At 50.4% G+C, this 17,389-nt stretch overlaps 9 non-coding genes across 9 annotated transcripts; all 9 read right to left on the reverse strand.

Annotated features, from left to right (window-relative positions):
* Positions 1–1,079: 1,079 nt before the first annotated feature.
* Trnal-uaa lies at positions 1,080–1,163 on the reverse strand. The gene has a single exon. It is a non-coding gene; the product is annotated as a tRNA-Leu (tRNA).
* Positions 1,164–2,951: 1,788 nt separating this feature from the next.
* Positions 2,952–3,035, reverse strand: Trnal-uaa. The gene has a single exon. It is a non-coding gene; the product is annotated as a tRNA-Leu (tRNA).
* A 1,788-nt stretch (positions 3,036–4,823) lies between these two features.
* Trnal-uaa lies at positions 4,824–4,907 on the reverse strand. Its single transcript has one exon. It is a non-coding gene; the product is annotated as a tRNA-Leu (tRNA).
* A 1,788-nt stretch (positions 4,908–6,695) lies between these two features.
* On the reverse strand, positions 6,696–6,779 carry Trnal-uaa. The gene has a single exon. It is a non-coding gene; the product is annotated as a tRNA-Leu (tRNA).
* Positions 6,780–8,567: 1,788 nt separating this feature from the next.
* On the reverse strand, positions 8,568–8,651 carry Trnal-uaa. Its single transcript has one exon. It is a non-coding gene; the product is annotated as a tRNA-Leu (tRNA).
* Positions 8,652–10,439: 1,788 nt separating this feature from the next.
* Trnal-uaa lies at positions 10,440–10,523 on the reverse strand. The gene has a single exon. It is a non-coding gene; the product is annotated as a tRNA-Leu (tRNA).
* Positions 10,524–12,311: 1,788 nt separating this feature from the next.
* Positions 12,312–12,395, reverse strand: Trnal-uaa. The gene has a single exon. It is a non-coding gene; the product is annotated as a tRNA-Leu (tRNA).
* Positions 12,396–14,183: 1,788 nt separating this feature from the next.
* On the reverse strand, positions 14,184–14,267 carry Trnal-uaa. The gene has a single exon. It is a non-coding gene; the product is annotated as a tRNA-Leu (tRNA).
* A 1,788-nt stretch (positions 14,268–16,055) lies between these two features.
* Positions 16,056–16,139, reverse strand: Trnal-uaa. Its single transcript has one exon. It is a non-coding gene; the product is annotated as a tRNA-Leu (tRNA).
* Positions 16,140–17,389: the final 1,250 nt, after the last annotated feature.

The following is a 17,389-nucleotide window of genomic DNA, read 5'->3' on the forward strand; positions in this document are numbered from 1 at the left end:
CAGCATGGTTGCTTCCCAAGTAGCTGATCCGGGTTCGAAGCCCGGACACCGCACGCAAGTTGTCTTCTTTACTCAGGAGAGTGTTTCCAACGCTCGCGATCGTCGAATTTCCAAACTGTCGTGTTACGAATGGTTTTCCTTCGCCCCTCGTCCAGCTCCGCGTAGGCTAGTGCGGATTGCGATTCACAGCATCGTGTGTCCCCATGTGTCGACTTGTCCCGACTTTGCTCGGCTGACGCGAAAGCTGACGCTTGCAAATGGGCGTATATGTAGAGGACAGGCGCTAGAAACGACTGGGAGAGACCGACTCGACAAACGCGCAACGGACCCTTTCATTTGACTGTGGCCGCAGGTTCGCGAATTTGGGTCCCGAGAGGCAAGAGAGGGGTCAGCGTGCTGGACCGTATCATTACCGCGCAGCAACACCGAAAACTAAGGGAAAAGGCAAAATTAAAGAATCCAACAGCACGTAGACTTCCTAGTTAGCCACCGAGCCGTGTACTAAGCACGCAAAAACGCTGCTTAACTTCGGTGATCGGACGAGAACCCGTGTCGTCAGCGTGGCACACAAGTCGGCGAGAACGTTTCCAGACGTGCGGACATCTTAGTCCTTGTACAGATCACTTGGGATTTGCCTGGCAGTCTCTCGCGCTGCCTTTTAGGGAAGCAATATGAAATAGCCCTTGGTGGGATCTAACCCATAGCCTTCCCGTTGTTAGCATGACACACTAACTTAGTGAGCTTACTGCCCACGCAATACGGCCGCTTCACATCTCCAGCACCTGAGCCACCGTTTCATCTATCTTTATTAAGGCCTTACGATTCCTTTAAACACGTATGCGTTGCTGTTGAGGTTTTCTCGCTGTCGCTTGGAACCCAGAGCCACAGCACAACAACAACGGAAACGTCCGTAAGAAGAGCTAAACCTCGACGCGGGAAAAGTATGTTCCGCTATTTCTTTTCGACCGCTCGGTCTGTCACTGTCGTCTCTAGTAAAATCTGCTTCGCGTGTTTCTGCATAATTTACTTGTTCTGTAAGATCACGGGAGTATGTTAGTTTCAGAATGTTTAAAATGCATTGTCAGATGTGGGGTTCGAACCCACGCTCCCTTATGGGAACCAGAGCTTAAATCTGGCGCCTTAGACCGCTCGGCCAATCTGACGTGCGAGGCAAGAGCTCCAGAGACTTCCATCTCTAGCAATATCTCAAAGAACCTCACTGCGAAATCTGTTTCTTTTTTCGGTAGGATGGAATTATGTCAGTTTTAGAAAATTTAAGACGCTATGTCAGACGTGGCGTAGGAAATGCACCCTCCCCTTCGGGAACGAATGTGGCGCGTTGGACCGCTTTCTTCCGTCGTTTCTAGTTTGAACTGTAACTAGCAAAACTGTATTTAGTAATAGGAACATTTTCACATTGATGCAAAGAAAACTAGATATTAGCCAACGGCAAATAAGGCCGTTTCCTAGCAACAGCCACGCTGTGCATAACGCTCTCGTGGGAAGCCAATGAAATACTTCCTGTGAGGCTCAAACTGTCGACCTTCACTTTACAATACTTCGGCACTGCCCCGGTGGTACCGACGCATACATACTGAAGCGTCTTTGGATCGTCAGTGAGTACTTCATATTAGAAATTTCGTGTTCGCCCTGATGTGCATTAAAGGGCAGATTCTTCAGTAAAAGTTAGTTCTGCGCTCAGTTTCAGTATATGGCCCTAGCAGCACCAGGAAAACGGGTTCAGATGTGCTCGCCTTCCACTCGGCGTTGAGCGCCTACAGCGAGATTGCCTTCGGCCTCTGGCGCCAGGAGGGAAGGCGACACATCACGGAGCAAGCAGCGCGTAGCAGAAGGCGGTGGTGGTGTGTCGGTCAGCATGGTTGCTTCCCAAGTAGCTGATCCGGGTTCGAAGCCCGGACACCGCACGCAAGTTGTCTTCTTTACTCAGGAGAGTGTTTCCAACGCTCGCGATCGTCGAATTTCCAAACTGTCGTGTTACGAATGGTTTTCCTTCGCCCCTCGTCCAGCTCCGCGTAGGCTAGTGCGGATTGCGATTCACAGCATCGTGTGTCCCCATGTGTCGACTTGTCCCGACTTTGCTCGGCTGACGCGAAAGCTGACGCTTGCAAATGGGCGTATATGTAGAGGACAGGCGCTAGAAACGACTGGGAGAGACCGACTCGACAAACGCGCAACGGACCCTTTCATTTGACTGTGGCCGCAGGTTCGCGAATTTGGGTCCCGAGAGGCAAGAGAGGGGTCAGCGTGCTGGACCGTATCATTACCGCGCAGCAACACCGAAAACTAAGGGAAAAGGCAAAATTAAAGAATCCAACAGCACGTAGACTTCCTAGTTAGCCACCGAGCCGTGTACTAAGCACGCAAAAACGCTGCTTAACTTCGGTGATCGGACGAGAACCCGTGTCGTCAGCGTGGCACACAAGTCGGCGAGAACGTTTCCAGACGTGCGGACATCTTAGTCCTTGTACAGATCACTTGGGATTTGCCTGGCAGTCTCTCGCGCTGCCTTTTAGGGAAGCAATATGAAATAGCCCTTGGTGGGATCTAACCCATAGCCTTCCCGTTGTTAGCATGACACACTAACTTAGTGAGCTTACTGCCCACGCAATACGGCCGCTTCACATCTCCAGCACCTGAGCCACCGTTTCATCTATCTTTATTAAGGCCTTACGATTCCTTTAAACACGTATGCGTTGCTGTTGAGGTTTTCTCGCTGTCGCTTGGAACCCAGAGCCACAGCACAACAACAACGGAAACGTCCGTAAGAAGAGCTAAACCTCGACGCGGGAAAAGTATGTTCCGCTATTTCTTTTCGACCGCTCGGTCTGTCACTGTCGTCTCTAGTAAAATCTGCTTCGCGTGTTTCTGCATAATTTACTTGTTCTGTAAGATCACGGGAGTATGTTAGTTTCAGAATGTTTAAAATGCATTGTCAGATGTGGGGTTCGAACCCACGCTCCCTTATGGGAACCAGAGCTTAAATCTGGCGCCTTAGACCGCTCGGCCAATCTGACGTGCGAGGCAAGAGCTCCAGAGACTTCCATCTCTAGCAATATCTCAAAGAACCTCACTGCGAAATCTGTTTCTTTTTTCGGTAGGATGGAATTATGTCAGTTTTAGAAAATTTAAGACGCTATGTCAGACGTGGCGTAGGAAATGCACCCTCCCCTTCGGGAACGAATGTGGCGCGTTGGACCGCTTTCTTCCGTCGTTTCTAGTTTGAACTGTAACTAGCAAAACTGTATTTAGTAATAGGAACATTTTCACATTGATGCAAAGAAAACTAGATATTAGCCAACGGCAAATAAGGCCGTTTCCTAGCAACAGCCACGCTGTGCATAACGCTCTCGTGGGAAGCCAATGAAATACTTCCTGTGAGGCTCAAACTGTCGACCTTCACTTTACAATACTTCGGCACTGCCCCGGTGGTACCGACGCATACATACTGAAGCGTCTTTGGATCGTCAGTGAGTACTTCATATTAGAAATTTCGTGTTCGCCCTGATGTGCATTAAAGGGCAGATTCTTCAGTAAAAGTTAGTTCTGCGCTCAGTTTCAGTATATGGCCCTAGCAGCACCAGGAAAACGGGTTCAGATGTGCTCGCCTTCCACTCGGCGTTGAGCGCCTACAGCGAGATTGCCTTCGGCCTCTGGCGCCATTAGGGAAGGCGACACATCACGGAGCAAGCAGCGCGTAGCAGAAGGCGGTGGTGGTGTGTCGGTCAGCATGGTTGCTTCCCAAGTAGCTGATCCGGGTTCGAAGCCCGGACACCGCACGCAAGTTGTCTTCTTTACTCAGGAGAGTGTTTCCAACGCTCGCGATCGTCGAATTTCCAAACTGTCGTGTTACGAATGGTTTTCCTTCGCCCCTCGTCCAGCTCCGCGTAGGCTAGTGCGGATTGCGATTCACAGCATCGTGTGTCCCCATGTGTCGACTTGTCCCGACTTTGCTCGGCTGACGCGAAAGCTGACGCTTGCAAATGGGCGTATATGTAGAGGACAGGCGCTAGAAACGACTGGGAGAGACCGACTCGACAAACGCGCAACGGACCCTTTCATTTGACTGTGGCCGCAGGTTCGCGAATTTGGGTCCCGAGAGGCAAGAGAGGGGTCAGCGTGCTGGACCGTATCATTACCGCGCAGCAACACCGAAAACTAAGGGAAAAGGCAAAATTAAAGAATCCAACAGCACGTAGACTTCCTAGTTAGCCACCGAGCCGTGTACTAAGCACGCAAAAACGCTGCTTAACTTCGGTGATCGGACGAGAACCCGTGTCGTCAGCGTGGCACACAAGTCGGCGAGAACGTTTCCAGACGTGCGGACATCTTAGTCCTTGTACAGATCACTTGGGATTTGCCTGGCAGTCTCTCGCGCTGCCTTTTAGGGAAGCAATATGAAATAGCCCTTGGTGGGATCTAACCCATAGCCTTCCCGTTGTTAGCATGACACACTAACTTAGTGAGCTTACTGCCCACGCAATACGGCCGCTTCACATCTCCAGCACCTGAGCCACCGTTTCATCTATCTTTATTAAGGCCTTACGATTCCTTTAAACACGTATGCGTTGCTGTTGAGGTTTTCTCGCTGTCGCTTGGAACCCAGAGCCACAGCACAACAACAACGGAAACGTCCGTAAGAAGAGCTAAACCTCGACGCGGGAAAAGTATGTTCCGCTATTTCTTTTCGACCGCTCGGTCTGTCACTGTCGTCTCTAGTAAAATCTGCTTCGCGTGTTTCTGCATAATTTACTTGTTCTGTAAGATCACGGGAGTATGTTAGTTTCAGAATGTTTAAAATGCATTGTCAGATGTGGGGTTCGAACCCACGCTCCCTTATGGGAACCAGAGCTTAAATCTGGCGCCTTAGACCGCTCGGCCAATCTGACGTGCGAGGCAAGAGCTCCAGAGACTTCCATCTCTAGCAATATCTCAAAGAACCTCACTGCGAAATCTGTTTCTTTTTTCGGTAGGATGGAATTATGTCAGTTTTAGAAAATTTAAGACGCTATGTCAGACGTGGCGTAGGAAATGCACCCTCCCCTTCGGGAACGAATGTGGCGCGTTGGACCGCTTTCTTCCGTCGTTTCTAGTTTGAACTGTAACTAGCAAAACTGTATTTAGTAATAGGAACATTTTCACATTGATGCAAAGAAAACTAGATATTAGCCAACGGCAAATAAGGCCGTTTCCTAGCAACAGCCACGCTGTGCATAACGCTCTCGTGGGAAGCCAATGAAATACTTCCTGTGAGGCTCAAACTGTCGACCTTCACTTTACAATACTTCGGCACTGCCCCGGTGGTACCGACGCATACATACTGAAGCGTCTTTGGATCGTCAGTGAGTACTTCATATTAGAAATTTCGTGTTCGCCCTGATGTGCATTAAAGGGCAGATTCTTCAGTAAAAGTTAGTTCTGCGCTCAGTTTCAGTATATGGCCCTAGCAGCACCAGGAAAACGGGTTCAGATGTGCTCGCCTTCCACTCGGCGTTGAGCGCCTACAGCGAGATTGCCTTCGGCCTCTGGCGCCAGGAGGGAAGGCGACACATCACGGAGCAAGCAGCGCGTAGCAGAAGGCGGTGGTGGTGTGTCGGTCAGCATGGTTGCTTCCCAAGTAGCTGATCCGGGTTCGAAGCCCGGACACCGCACGCAAGTTGTCTTCTTTACTCAGGAGAGTGTTTCCAACGCTCGCGATCGTCGAATTTCCAAACTGTCGTGTTACGAATGGTTTTCCTTCGCCCCTCGTCCAGCTCCGCGTAGGCTAGTGCGGATTGCGATTCACAGCATCGTGTGTCCCCATGTGTCGACTTGTCCCGACTTTGCTCGGCTGACGCGAAAGCTGACGCTTGCAAATGGGCGTATATGTAGAGGACAGGCGCTAGAAACGACTGGGAGAGACCGACTCGACAAACGCGCAACGGACCCTTTCATTTGACTGTGGCCGCAGGTTCGCGAATTTGGGTCCCGAGAGGCAAGAGAGGGGTCAGCGTGCTGGACCGTATCATTACCGCGCAGCAACACCGAAAACTAAGGGAAAAGGCAAAATTAAAGAATCCAACAGCACGTAGACTTCCTAGTTAGCCACCGAGCCGTGTACTAAGCACGCAAAAACGCTGCTTAACTTCGGTGATCGGACGAGAACCCGTGTCGTCAGCGTGGCACACAAGTCGGCGAGAACGTTTCCAGACGTGCGGACATCTTAGTCCTTGTACAGATCACTTGGGATTTGCCTGGCAGTCTCTCGCGCTGCCTTTTAGGGAAGCAATATGAAATAGCCCTTGGTGGGATCTAACCCATAGCCTTCCCGTTGTTAGCATGACACACTAACTTAGTGAGCTTACTGCCCACGCAATACGGCCGCTTCACATCTCCAGCACCTGAGCCACCGTTTCATCTATCTTTATTAAGGCCTTACGATTCCTTTAAACACGTATGCGTTGCTGTTGAGGTTTTCTCGCTGTCGCTTGGAACCCAGAGCCACAGCACAACAACAACGGAAACGTCCGTAAGAAGAGCTAAACCTCGACGCGGGAAAAGTATGTTCCGCTATTTCTTTTCGACCGCTCGGTCTGTCACTGTCGTCTCTAGTAAAATCTGCTTCGCGTGTTTCTGCATAATTTACTTGTTCTGTAAGATCACGGGAGTATGTTAGTTTCAGAATGTTTAAAATGCATTGTCAGATGTGGGGTTCGAACCCACGCTCCCTTATGGGAACCAGAGCTTAAATCTGGCGCCTTAGACCGCTCGGCCAATCTGACGTGCGAGGCAAGAGCTCCAGAGACTTCCATCTCTAGCAATATCTCAAAGAACCTCACTGCGAAATCTGTTTCTTTTTTCGGTAGGATGGAATTATGTCAGTTTTAGAAAATTTAAGACGCTATGTCAGACGTGGCGTAGGAAATGCACCCTCCCCTTCGGGAACGAATGTGGCGCGTTGGACCGCTTTCTTCCGTCGTTTCTAGTTTGAACTGTAACTAGCAAAACTGTATTTAGTAATAGGAACATTTTCACATTGATGCAAAGAAAACTAGATATTAGCCAACGGCAAATAAGGCCGTTTCCTAGCAACAGCCACGCTGTGCATAACGCTCTCGTGGGAAGCCAATGAAATACTTCCTGTGAGGCTCAAACTGTCGACCTTCACTTTACAATACTTCGGCACTGCCCCGGTGGTACCGACGCATACATACTGAAGCGTCTTTGGATCGTCAGTGAGTACTTCATATTAGAAATTTCGTGTTCGCCCTGATGTGCATTAAAGGGCAGATTCTTCAGTAAAAGTTAGTTCTGCGCTCAGTTTCAGTATATGGCCCTAGCAGCACCAGGAAAACGGGTTCAGATGTGCTCGCCTTCCACTCGGCGTTGAGCGCCTACAGCGAGATTGCCTTCGGCCTCTGGCGCCAGGAGGGAAGGCGACACATCACGGAGCAAGCAGCGCGTAGCAGAAGGCGGTGGTGGTGTGTCGGTCAGCATGGTTGCTTCCCAAGTAGCTGATCCGGGTTCGAAGCCCGGACACCGCACGCAAGTTGTCTTCTTTACTCAGGAGAGTGTTTCCAACGCTCGCGATCGTCGAATTTCCAAACTGTCGTGTTACGAATGGTTTTCCTTCGCCCCTCGTCCAGCTCCGCGTAGGCTAGTGCGGATTGCGATTCACAGCATCGTGTGTCCCCATGTGTCGACTTGTCCCGACTTTGCTCGGCTGACGCGAAAGCTGACGCTTGCAAATGGGCGTATATGTAGAGGACAGGCGCTAGAAACGACTGGGAGAGACCGACTCGACAAACGCGCAACGGACCCTTTCATTTGACTGTGGCCGCAGGTTCGCGAATTTGGGTCCCGAGAGGCAAGAGAGGGGTCAGCGTGCTGGACCGTATCATTACCGCGCAGCAACACCGAAAACTAAGGGAAAAGGCAAAATTAAAGAATCCAACAGCACGTAGACTTCCTAGTTAGCCACCGAGCCGTGTACTAAGCACGCAAAAACGCTGCTTAACTTCGGTGATCGGACGAGAACCCGTGTCGTCAGCGTGGCACACAAGTCGGCGAGAACGTTTCCAGACGTGCGGACATCTTAGTCCTTGTACAGATCACTTGGGATTTGCCTGGCAGTCTCTCGCGCTGCCTTTTAGGGAAGCAATATGAAATAGCCCTTGGTGGGATCTAACCCATAGCCTTCCCGTTGTTAGCATGACACACTAACTTAGTGAGCTTACTGCCCACGCAATACGGCCGCTTCACATCTCCAGCACCTGAGCCACCGTTTCATCTATCTTTATTAAGGCCTTACGATTCCTTTAAACACGTATGCGTTGCTGTTGAGGTTTTCTCGCTGTCGCTTGGAACCCAGAGCCACAGCACAACAACAACGGAAACGTCCGTAAGAAGAGCTAAACCTCGACGCGGGAAAAGTATGTTCCGCTATTTCTTTTCGACCGCTCGGTCTGTCACTGTCGTCTCTAGTAAAATCTGCTTCGCGTGTTTCTGCATAATTTACTTGTTCTGTAAGATCACGGGAGTATGTTAGTTTCAGAATGTTTAAAATGCATTGTCAGATGTGGGGTTCGAACCCACGCTCCCTTATGGGAACCAGAGCTTAAATCTGGCGCCTTAGACCGCTCGGCCAATCTGACGTGCGAGGCAAGAGCTCCAGAGACTTCCATCTCTAGCAATATCTCAAAGAACCTCACTGCGAAATCTGTTTCTTTTTTCGGTAGGATGGAATTATGTCAGTTTTAGAAAATTTAAGACGCTATGTCAGACGTGGCGTAGGAAATGCACCCTCCCCTTCGGGAACGAATGTGGCGCGTTGGACCGCTTTCTTCCGTCGTTTCTAGTTTGAACTGTAACTAGCAAAACTGTATTTAGTAATAGGAACATTTTCACATTGATGCAAAGAAAACTAGATATTAGCCAACGGCAAATAAGGCCGTTTCCTAGCAACAGCCACGCTGTGCATAACGCTCTCGTGGGAAGCCAATGAAATACTTCCTGTGAGGCTCAAACTGTCGACCTTCACTTTACAATACTTCGGCACTGCCCCGGTGGTACCGACGCATACATACTGAAGCGTCTTTGGATCGTCAGTGAGTACTTCATATTAGAAATTTCGTGTTCGCCCTGATGTGCATTAAAGGGCAGATTCTTCAGTAAAAGTTAGTTCTGCGCTCAGTTTCAGTATATGGCCCTAGCAGCACCAGGAAAACGGGTTCAGATGTGCTCGCCTTCCACTCGGCGTTGAGCGCCTACAGCGAGATTGCCTTCGGCCTCTGGCGCCAGGAGGGAAGGCGACACATCACGGAGCAAGCAGCGCGTAGCAGAAGGCGGTGGTGGTGTGTCGGTCAGCATGGTTGCTTCCCAAGTAGCTGATCCGGGTTCGAAGCCCGGACACCGCACGCAAGTTGTCTTCTTTACTCAGGAGAGTGTTTCCAACGCTCGCGATCGTCGAATTTCCAAACTGTCGTGTTACGAATGGTTTTCCTTCGCCCCTCGTCCAGCTCCGCGTAGGCTAGTGCGGATTGCGATTCACAGCATCGTGTGTCCCCATGTGTCGACTTGTCCCGACTTTGCTCGGCTGACGCGAAAGCTGACGCTTGCAAATGGGCGTATATGTAGAGGACAGGCGCTAGAAACGACTGGGAGAGACCGACTCGACAAACGCGCAACGGACCCTTTCATTTGACTGTGGCCGCAGGTTCGCGAATTTGGGTCCCGAGAGGCAAGAGAGGGGTCAGCGTGCTGGACCGTATCATTACCGCGCAGCAACACCGAAAACTAAGGGAAAAGGCAAAATTAAAGAATCCAACAGCACGTAGACTTCCTAGTTAGCCACCGAGCCGTGTACTAAGCACGCAAAAACGCTGCTTAACTTCGGTGATCGGACGAGAACCCGTGTCGTCAGCGTGGCACACAAGTCGGCGAGAACGTTTCCAGACGTGCGGACATCTTAGTCCTTGTACAGATCACTTGGGATTTGCCTGGCAGTCTCTCGCGCTGCCTTTTAGGGAAGCAATATGAAATAGCCCTTGGTGGGATCTAACCCATAGCCTTCCCGTTGTTAGCATGACACACTAACTTAGTGAGCTTACTGCCCACGCAATACGGCCGCTTCACATCTCCAGCACCTGAGCCACCGTTTCATCTATCTTTATTAAGGCCTTACGATTCCTTTAAACACGTATGCGTTGCTGTTGAGGTTTTCTCGCTGTCGCTTGGAACCCAGAGCCACAGCACAACAACAACGGAAACGTCCGTAAGAAGAGCTAAACCTCGACGCGGGAAAAGTATGTTCCGCTATTTCTTTTCGACCGCTCGGTCTGTCACTGTCGTCTCTAGTAAAATCTGCTTCGCGTGTTTCTGCATAATTTACTTGTTCTGTAAGATCACGGGAGTATGTTAGTTTCAGAATGTTTAAAATGCATTGTCAGATGTGGGGTTCGAACCCACGCTCCCTTATGGGAACCAGAGCTTAAATCTGGCGCCTTAGACCGCTCGGCCAATCTGACGTGCGAGGCAAGAGCTCCAGAGACTTCCATCTCTAGCAATATCTCAAAGAACCTCACTGCGAAATCTGTTTCTTTTTTCGGTAGGATGGAATTATGTCAGTTTTAGAAAATTTAAGACGCTATGTCAGACGTGGCGTAGGAAATGCACCCTCCCCTTCGGGAACGAATGTGGCGCGTTGGACCGCTTTCTTCCGTCGTTTCTAGTTTGAACTGTAACTAGCAAAACTGTATTTAGTAATAGGAACATTTTCACATTGATGCAAAGAAAACTAGATATTAGCCAACGGCAAATAAGGCCGTTTCCTAGCAACAGCCACGCTGTGCATAACGCTCTCGTGGGAAGCCAATGAAATACTTCCTGTGAGGCTCAAACTGTCGACCTTCACTTTACAATACTTCGGCACTGCCCCGGTGGTACCGACGCATACATACTGAAGCGTCTTTGGATCGTCAGTGAGTACTTCATATTAGAAATTTCGTGTTCGCCCTGATGTGCATTAAAGGGCAGATTCTTCAGTAAAAGTTAGTTCTGCGCTCAGTTTCAGTATATGGCCCTAGCAGCACCAGGAAAACGGGTTCAGATGTGCTCGCCTTCCACTCGGCGTTGAGCGCCTACAGCGAGATTGCCTTCGGCCTCTGGCGCCAGGAGGGAAGGCGACACATCACGGAGCAAGCAGCGCGTAGCAGAAGGCGGTGGTGGTGTGTCGGTCAGCATGGTTGCTTCCCAAGTAGCTGATCCGGGTTCGAAGCCCGGACACCGCACGCAAGTTGTCTTCTTTACTCAGGAGAGTGTTTCCAACGCTCGCGATCGTCGAATTTCCAAACTGTCGTGTTACGAATGGTTTTCCTTCGCCCCTCGTCCAGCTCCGCGTAGGCTAGTGCGGATTGCGATTCACAGCATCGTGTGTCCCCATGTGTCGACTTGTCCCGACTTTGCTCGGCTGACGCGAAAGCTGACGCTTGCAAATGGGCGTATATGTAGAGGACAGGCGCTAGAAACGACTGGGAGAGACCGACTCGACAAACGCGCAACGGACCCTTTCATTTGACTGTGGCCGCAGGTTCGCGAATTTGGGTCCCGAGAGGCAAGAGAGGGGTCAGCGTGCTGGACCGTATCATTACCGCGCAGCAACACCGAAAACTAAGGGAAAAGGCAAAATTAAAGAATCCAACAGCACGTAGACTTCCTAGTTAGCCACCGAGCCGTGTACTAAGCACGCAAAAACGCTGCTTAACTTCGGTGATCGGACGAGAACCCGTGTCGTCAGCGTGGCACACAAGTCGGCGAGAACGTTTCCAGACGTGCGGACATCTTAGTCCTTGTACAGATCACTTGGGATTTGCCTGGCAGTCTCTCGCGCTGCCTTTTAGGGAAGCAATATGAAATAGCCCTTGGTGGGATCTAACCCATAGCCTTCCCGTTGTTAGCATGACACACTAACTTAGTGAGCTTACTGCCCACGCAATACGGCCGCTTCACATCTCCAGCACCTGAGCCACCGTTTCATCTATCTTTATTAAGGCCTTACGATTCCTTTAAACACGTATGCGTTGCTGTTGAGGTTTTCTCGCTGTCGCTTGGAACCCAGAGCCACAGCACAACAACAACGGAAACGTCCGTAAGAAGAGCTAAACCTCGACGCGGGAAAAGTATGTTCCGCTATTTCTTTTCGACCGCTCGGTCTGTCACTGTCGTCTCTAGTAAAATCTGCTTCGCGTGTTTCTGCATAATTTACTTGTTCTGTAAGATCACGGGAGTATGTTAGTTTCAGAATGTTTAAAATGCATTGTCAGATGTGGGGTTCGAACCCACGCTCCCTTATGGGAACCAGAGCTTAAATCTGGCGCCTTAGACCGCTCGGCCAATCTGACGTGCGAGGCAAGAGCTCCAGAGACTTCCATCTCTAGCAATATCTCAAAGAACCTCACTGCGAAATCTGTTTCTTTTTTCGGTAGGATGGAATTATGTCAGTTTTAGAAAATTTAAGACGCTATGTCAGACGTGGCGTAGGAAATGCACCCTCCCCTTCGGGAACGAATGTGGCGCGTTGGACCGCTTTCTTCCGTCGTTTCTAGTTTGAACTGTAACTAGCAAAACTGTATTTAGTAATAGGAACATTTTCACATTGATGCAAAGAAAACTAGATATTAGCCAACGGCAAATAAGGCCGTTTCCTAGCAACAGCCACGCTGTGCATAACGCTCTCGTGGGAAGCCAATGAAATACTTCCTGTGAGGCTCAAACTGTCGACCTTCACTTTACAATACTTCGGCACTGCCCCGGTGGTACCGACGCATACATACTGAAGCGTCTTTGGATCGTCAGTGAGTACTTCATATTAGAAATTTCGTGTTCGCCCTGATGTGCATTAAAGGGCAGATTCTTCAGTAAAAGTTAGTTCTGCGCTCAGTTTCAGTATATGGCCCTAGCAGCACCAGGAAAACGGGTTCAGATGTGCTCGCCTTCCACTCGGCGTTGAGCGCCTACAGCGAGATTGCCTTCGGCCTCTGGCGCCAGGAGGGAAGGCGACACATCACGGAGCAAGCAGCGCGTAGCAGAAGGCGGTGGTGGTGTGTCGGTCAGCATGGTTGCTTCCCAAGTAGCTGATCCGGGTTCGAAGCCCGGACACCGCACGCAAGTTGTCTTCTTTACTCAGGAGAGTGTTTCCAACGCTCGCGATCGTCGAATTTCCAAACTGTCGTGTTACGAATGGTTTTCCTTCGCCCCTCGTCCAGCTCCGCGTAGGCTAGTGCGGATTGCGATTCACAGCATCGTGTGTCCCCATGTGTCGACTTGTCCCGACTTTGCTCGGCTGACGCGAAAGCTGACGCTTGCAAATGGGCGTATATGTAGAGGACAGGCGCTAGAAACGACTGGGAGAGACCGACTCGACAAACGCGCAACGGACCCTTTCATTTGACTGTGGCCGCAGGTTCGCGAATTTGGGTCCCGAGAGGCAAGAGAGGGGTCAGCGTGCTGGACCGTATCATTACCGCGCAGCAACACCGAAAACTAAGGGAAAAGGCAAAATTAAAGAATCCAACAGCACGTAGACTTCCTAGTTAGCCACCGAGCCGTGTACTAAGCACGCAAAAACGCTGCTTAACTTCGGTGATCGGACGAGAACCCGTGTCGTCAGCGTGGCACACAAGTCGGCGAGAACGTTTCCAGACGTGCGGACATCTTAGTCCTTGTACAGATCACTTGGGATTTGCCTGGCAGTCTCTCGCGCTGCCTTTTAGGGAAGCAATATGAAATAGCCCTTGGTGGGATCTAACCCATAGCCTTCCCGTTGTTAGCATGACACACTAACTTAGTGAGCTTACTGCCCACGCAATACGGCCGCTTCACATCTCCAGCACCTGAGCCACCGTTTCATCTATCTTTATTAAGGCCTTACGATTCCTTTAAACACGTATGCGTTGCTGTTGAGGTTTTCTCGCTGTCGCTTGGAACCCAGAGCCACAGCACAACAACAACGGAAACGTCCGTAAGAAGAGCTAAACCTCGACGCGGGAAAAGTATGTTCCGCTATTTCTTTTCGACCGCTCGGTCTGTCACTGTCGTCTCTAGTAAAATCTGCTTCGCGTGTTTCTGCATAATTTACTTGTTCTGTAAGATCACGGGAGTATGTTAGTTTCAGAATGTTTAAAATGCATTGTCAGATGTGGGGTTCGAACCCACGCTCCCTTATGGGAACCAGAGCTTAAATCTGGCGCCTTAGACCGCTCGGCCAATCTGACGTGCGAGGCAAGAGCTCCAGAGACTTCCATCTCTAGCAATATCTCAAAGAACCTCACTGCGAAATCTGTTTCTTTTTTCGGTAGGATGGAATTATGTCAGTTTTAGAAAATTTAAGACGCTATGTCAGACGTGGCGTAGGAAATGCACCCTCCCCTTCGGGAACGAATGTGGCGCGTTGGACCGCTTTCTTCCGTCGTTTCTAGTTTGAACTGTAACTAGCAAAACTGTATTTAGTAATAGGAACATTTTCACATTGATGCAAAGAAAACTAGATATTAGCCAACGGCAAATAAGGCCGTTTCCTAGCAACAGCCACGCTGTGCATAACGCTCTCGTGGGAAGCCAATGAAATACTTCCTGTGAGGCTCAAACTGTCGACCTTCACTTTACAATACTTCGGCACTGCCCCGGTGGTACCGACGCATACATACTGAAGCGTCTTTGGATCGTCAGTGAGTACTTCATATTAGAAATTTCGTGTTCGCCCTGATGTGCATTAAAGGGCAGATTCTTCAGTAAAAGTTAGTTCTGCGCTCAGTTTCAGTATATGGCCCTAGCAGCACCAGGAAAACGGGTTCAGATGTGCTCGCCTTCCACTCGGCGTTGAGCGCCTACAGCGAGATTGCCTTCGGCCTCTGGCGCCAGGAGGGAAGGCGACACATCACGGAGCAAGCAGCGCGTAGCAGAAGGCGGTGGTGGTGTGTCGGTCAGCATGGTTGCTTCCCAAGTAGCTGATCCGGGTTCGAAGCCCGGACACCGCACGCAAGTTGTCTTCTTTACTCAGGAGAGTGTTTCCAACGCTCGCGATCGTCGAATTTCCAAACTGTCGTGTTACGAATGGTTTTCCTTCGCCCCTCGTCCAGCTCCGCGTAGGCTAGTGCGGATTGCGATTCACAGCATCGTGTGTCCCCATGTGTCGACTTGTCCCGACTTTGCTCGGCTGACGCGAAAGCTGACGCTTGCAAATGGGCGTATATGTAGAGGACAGGCGCTAGAAACGACTGGGAGAGACCGACTCGACAAACGCGCAACGGACCCTTTCATTTGACTGTGGCCGCAGGTTCGCGAATTTGGGTCCCGAGAGGCAAGAGAGGGGTCAGCGTGCTGGACCGTATCATTACCGCGCAGCAACACCGAAAACTAAGGGAAAAGGCAAAATTAAAGAATCCAACAGCACGTAGACTTCCTAGTTAGCCACCGAGCCGTGTACTAAGCACGCAAAAACGCTGCTTAACTTCGGTGATCGGACGAGAACCCGTGTCGTCAGCGTGGCACACAAGTCGGCGAGAACGTTTCCAGACGTGCGGACATCTTAGTCCTTGTACAGATCACTTGGGATTTGCCTGGCAGTCTCTCGCGCTGCCTTTTAGGGAAGCAATATGAAATAGCCCTTGGTGGGATCTAACCCATAGCCTTCCCGTTGTTAGCATGACACACTAACTTAGTGAGCTTACTGCCCACGCAATACGGCCGCTTCACATCTCCAGCACCTGAGCCACCGTTTCATCTATCTTTATTAAGGCCTTACGATTCCTTTAAACACGTATGCGTTGCTGTTGAGGTTTTCTCGCTGTCGCTTGGAACCCAGAGCCACAGCACAACAACAACGGAAACGTCCGTAAGAAGAGCTAAACCTCGACGCGGGAAAAGTATGTTCCGCTATTTCTTTTCGACCGCTCGGTCTGTCACTGTCGTCTCTAGTAAAATCTGCTTCGCGTGTTTCTGCATAATTTACTTGTTCTGTAAGATCACGGGAGTATGTTAGTTTCAGAATGTTTAAAATGCATTGTCAGATGTGGGGTTCGAACCCACGCTCCCTTATGGGAACCAGAGCTTAAATCTGGCGCCTTAGACCGCTCGGCCAATCTGACGTGCGAGGCAAGAGCTCCAGAGACTTCCATCTCTAGCAATATCTCAAAGAACCTCACTGCGAAATCTGTTTCTTTTTTCGGTAGGATGGAATTATGTCAGTTTTAGAAAATTTAAGACGCTATGTCAGACGTGGCGTAGGAAATGCACCCTCCCCTTCGGGAACGAATGTGGCGCGTTGGACCGCTTTCTTCCGTCGTTTCTAGTTTGAACTGTAACTAGCAAAACTGTATTTAGTAATAGGAACATTTTCACATTGATGCAAAGAAAACTAGATATTAGCCAACGGCAAATAAGGCCGTTTCCTAGCAACAGCCACGCTGTGCATAACGCTCTCGTGGGAAGCCAATGAAATACTTCCTGTGAGGCTCAAACTGTCGACCTTCACTTTACAATACTTCGGCACTGCCCCGGTGGTACCGACGCATACATACTGAAGCGTCTTTGGATCGTCAGTGAGTACTTCATATTAGAAATTTCGTGTTCGCCCTGATGTGCATTAAAGGGCAGATTCTTCAGTAAAAGTTAGTTCTGCGCTCAGTTTCAGTATATGGCCCTAGCAGCACCAGGAAAACGGGTTCAGATGTGCTCGCCTTCCACTCGGCGTTGAGCGCCTACAGCGAGATTGCCTTCGGCCTCTGGCGCCATTAGGGAAGGCGACACATCACGGAGCAAGCAGCGCGTAGCAGAAGGCGGTGGTGGTGTGTCGGTCAGCATGGTTGCTTCCCAAGTAGCTGATCCGGGTTCGAAGCCCGGACACCGCACGCAAGTTGTCTTCTTTACTCAGGAGAGTGTTTCCAACGCTCGCGATCGTCGAATTTCCAAACTGTCGTGTTACGAATGGTTTTCCTTCGCCCCTCGTCCAGCTCCGCGTAGGCTAGTGCGGATTGCGATTCACAGCATCGTGTGTCCCCATGTGTCGACTTGTCCCGACTTTGCTCGGCTGACGCGAAAGCTGACGCTTGCAAATGGGCGTATATGTAGAGGACAGGCGCTAGAAACGACTGGGAGAGACCGACTCGACAAACGCGCAACGGACCCTTTCATTTGACTGTGGCCGCAGGTTCGCGAATTTGGGTCCCGAGAGGCAAGAGAGGGGTCAGCGTGCTGGACCGTATCATTACCGCGCAGCAACACCGAAAACTAAGGGAAAAGGCAAAATTAAAGAATCCAACAGCACGTAGACTTCCTAGTTAGCCACCGAGCCGTGTACTAAGCACGCAAAAACGCTGCTTAACTTCGGTGATCGGAC

This window comes from Schistocerca piceifrons, chromosome 7 (assembly GCF_021461385.2).
Source record: "Schistocerca piceifrons isolate TAMUIC-IGC-003096 chromosome 7, iqSchPice1.1, whole genome shotgun sequence".
NCBI lineage: Eukaryota > Metazoa > Arthropoda > Insecta > Orthoptera > Acrididae > Schistocerca > Schistocerca piceifrons.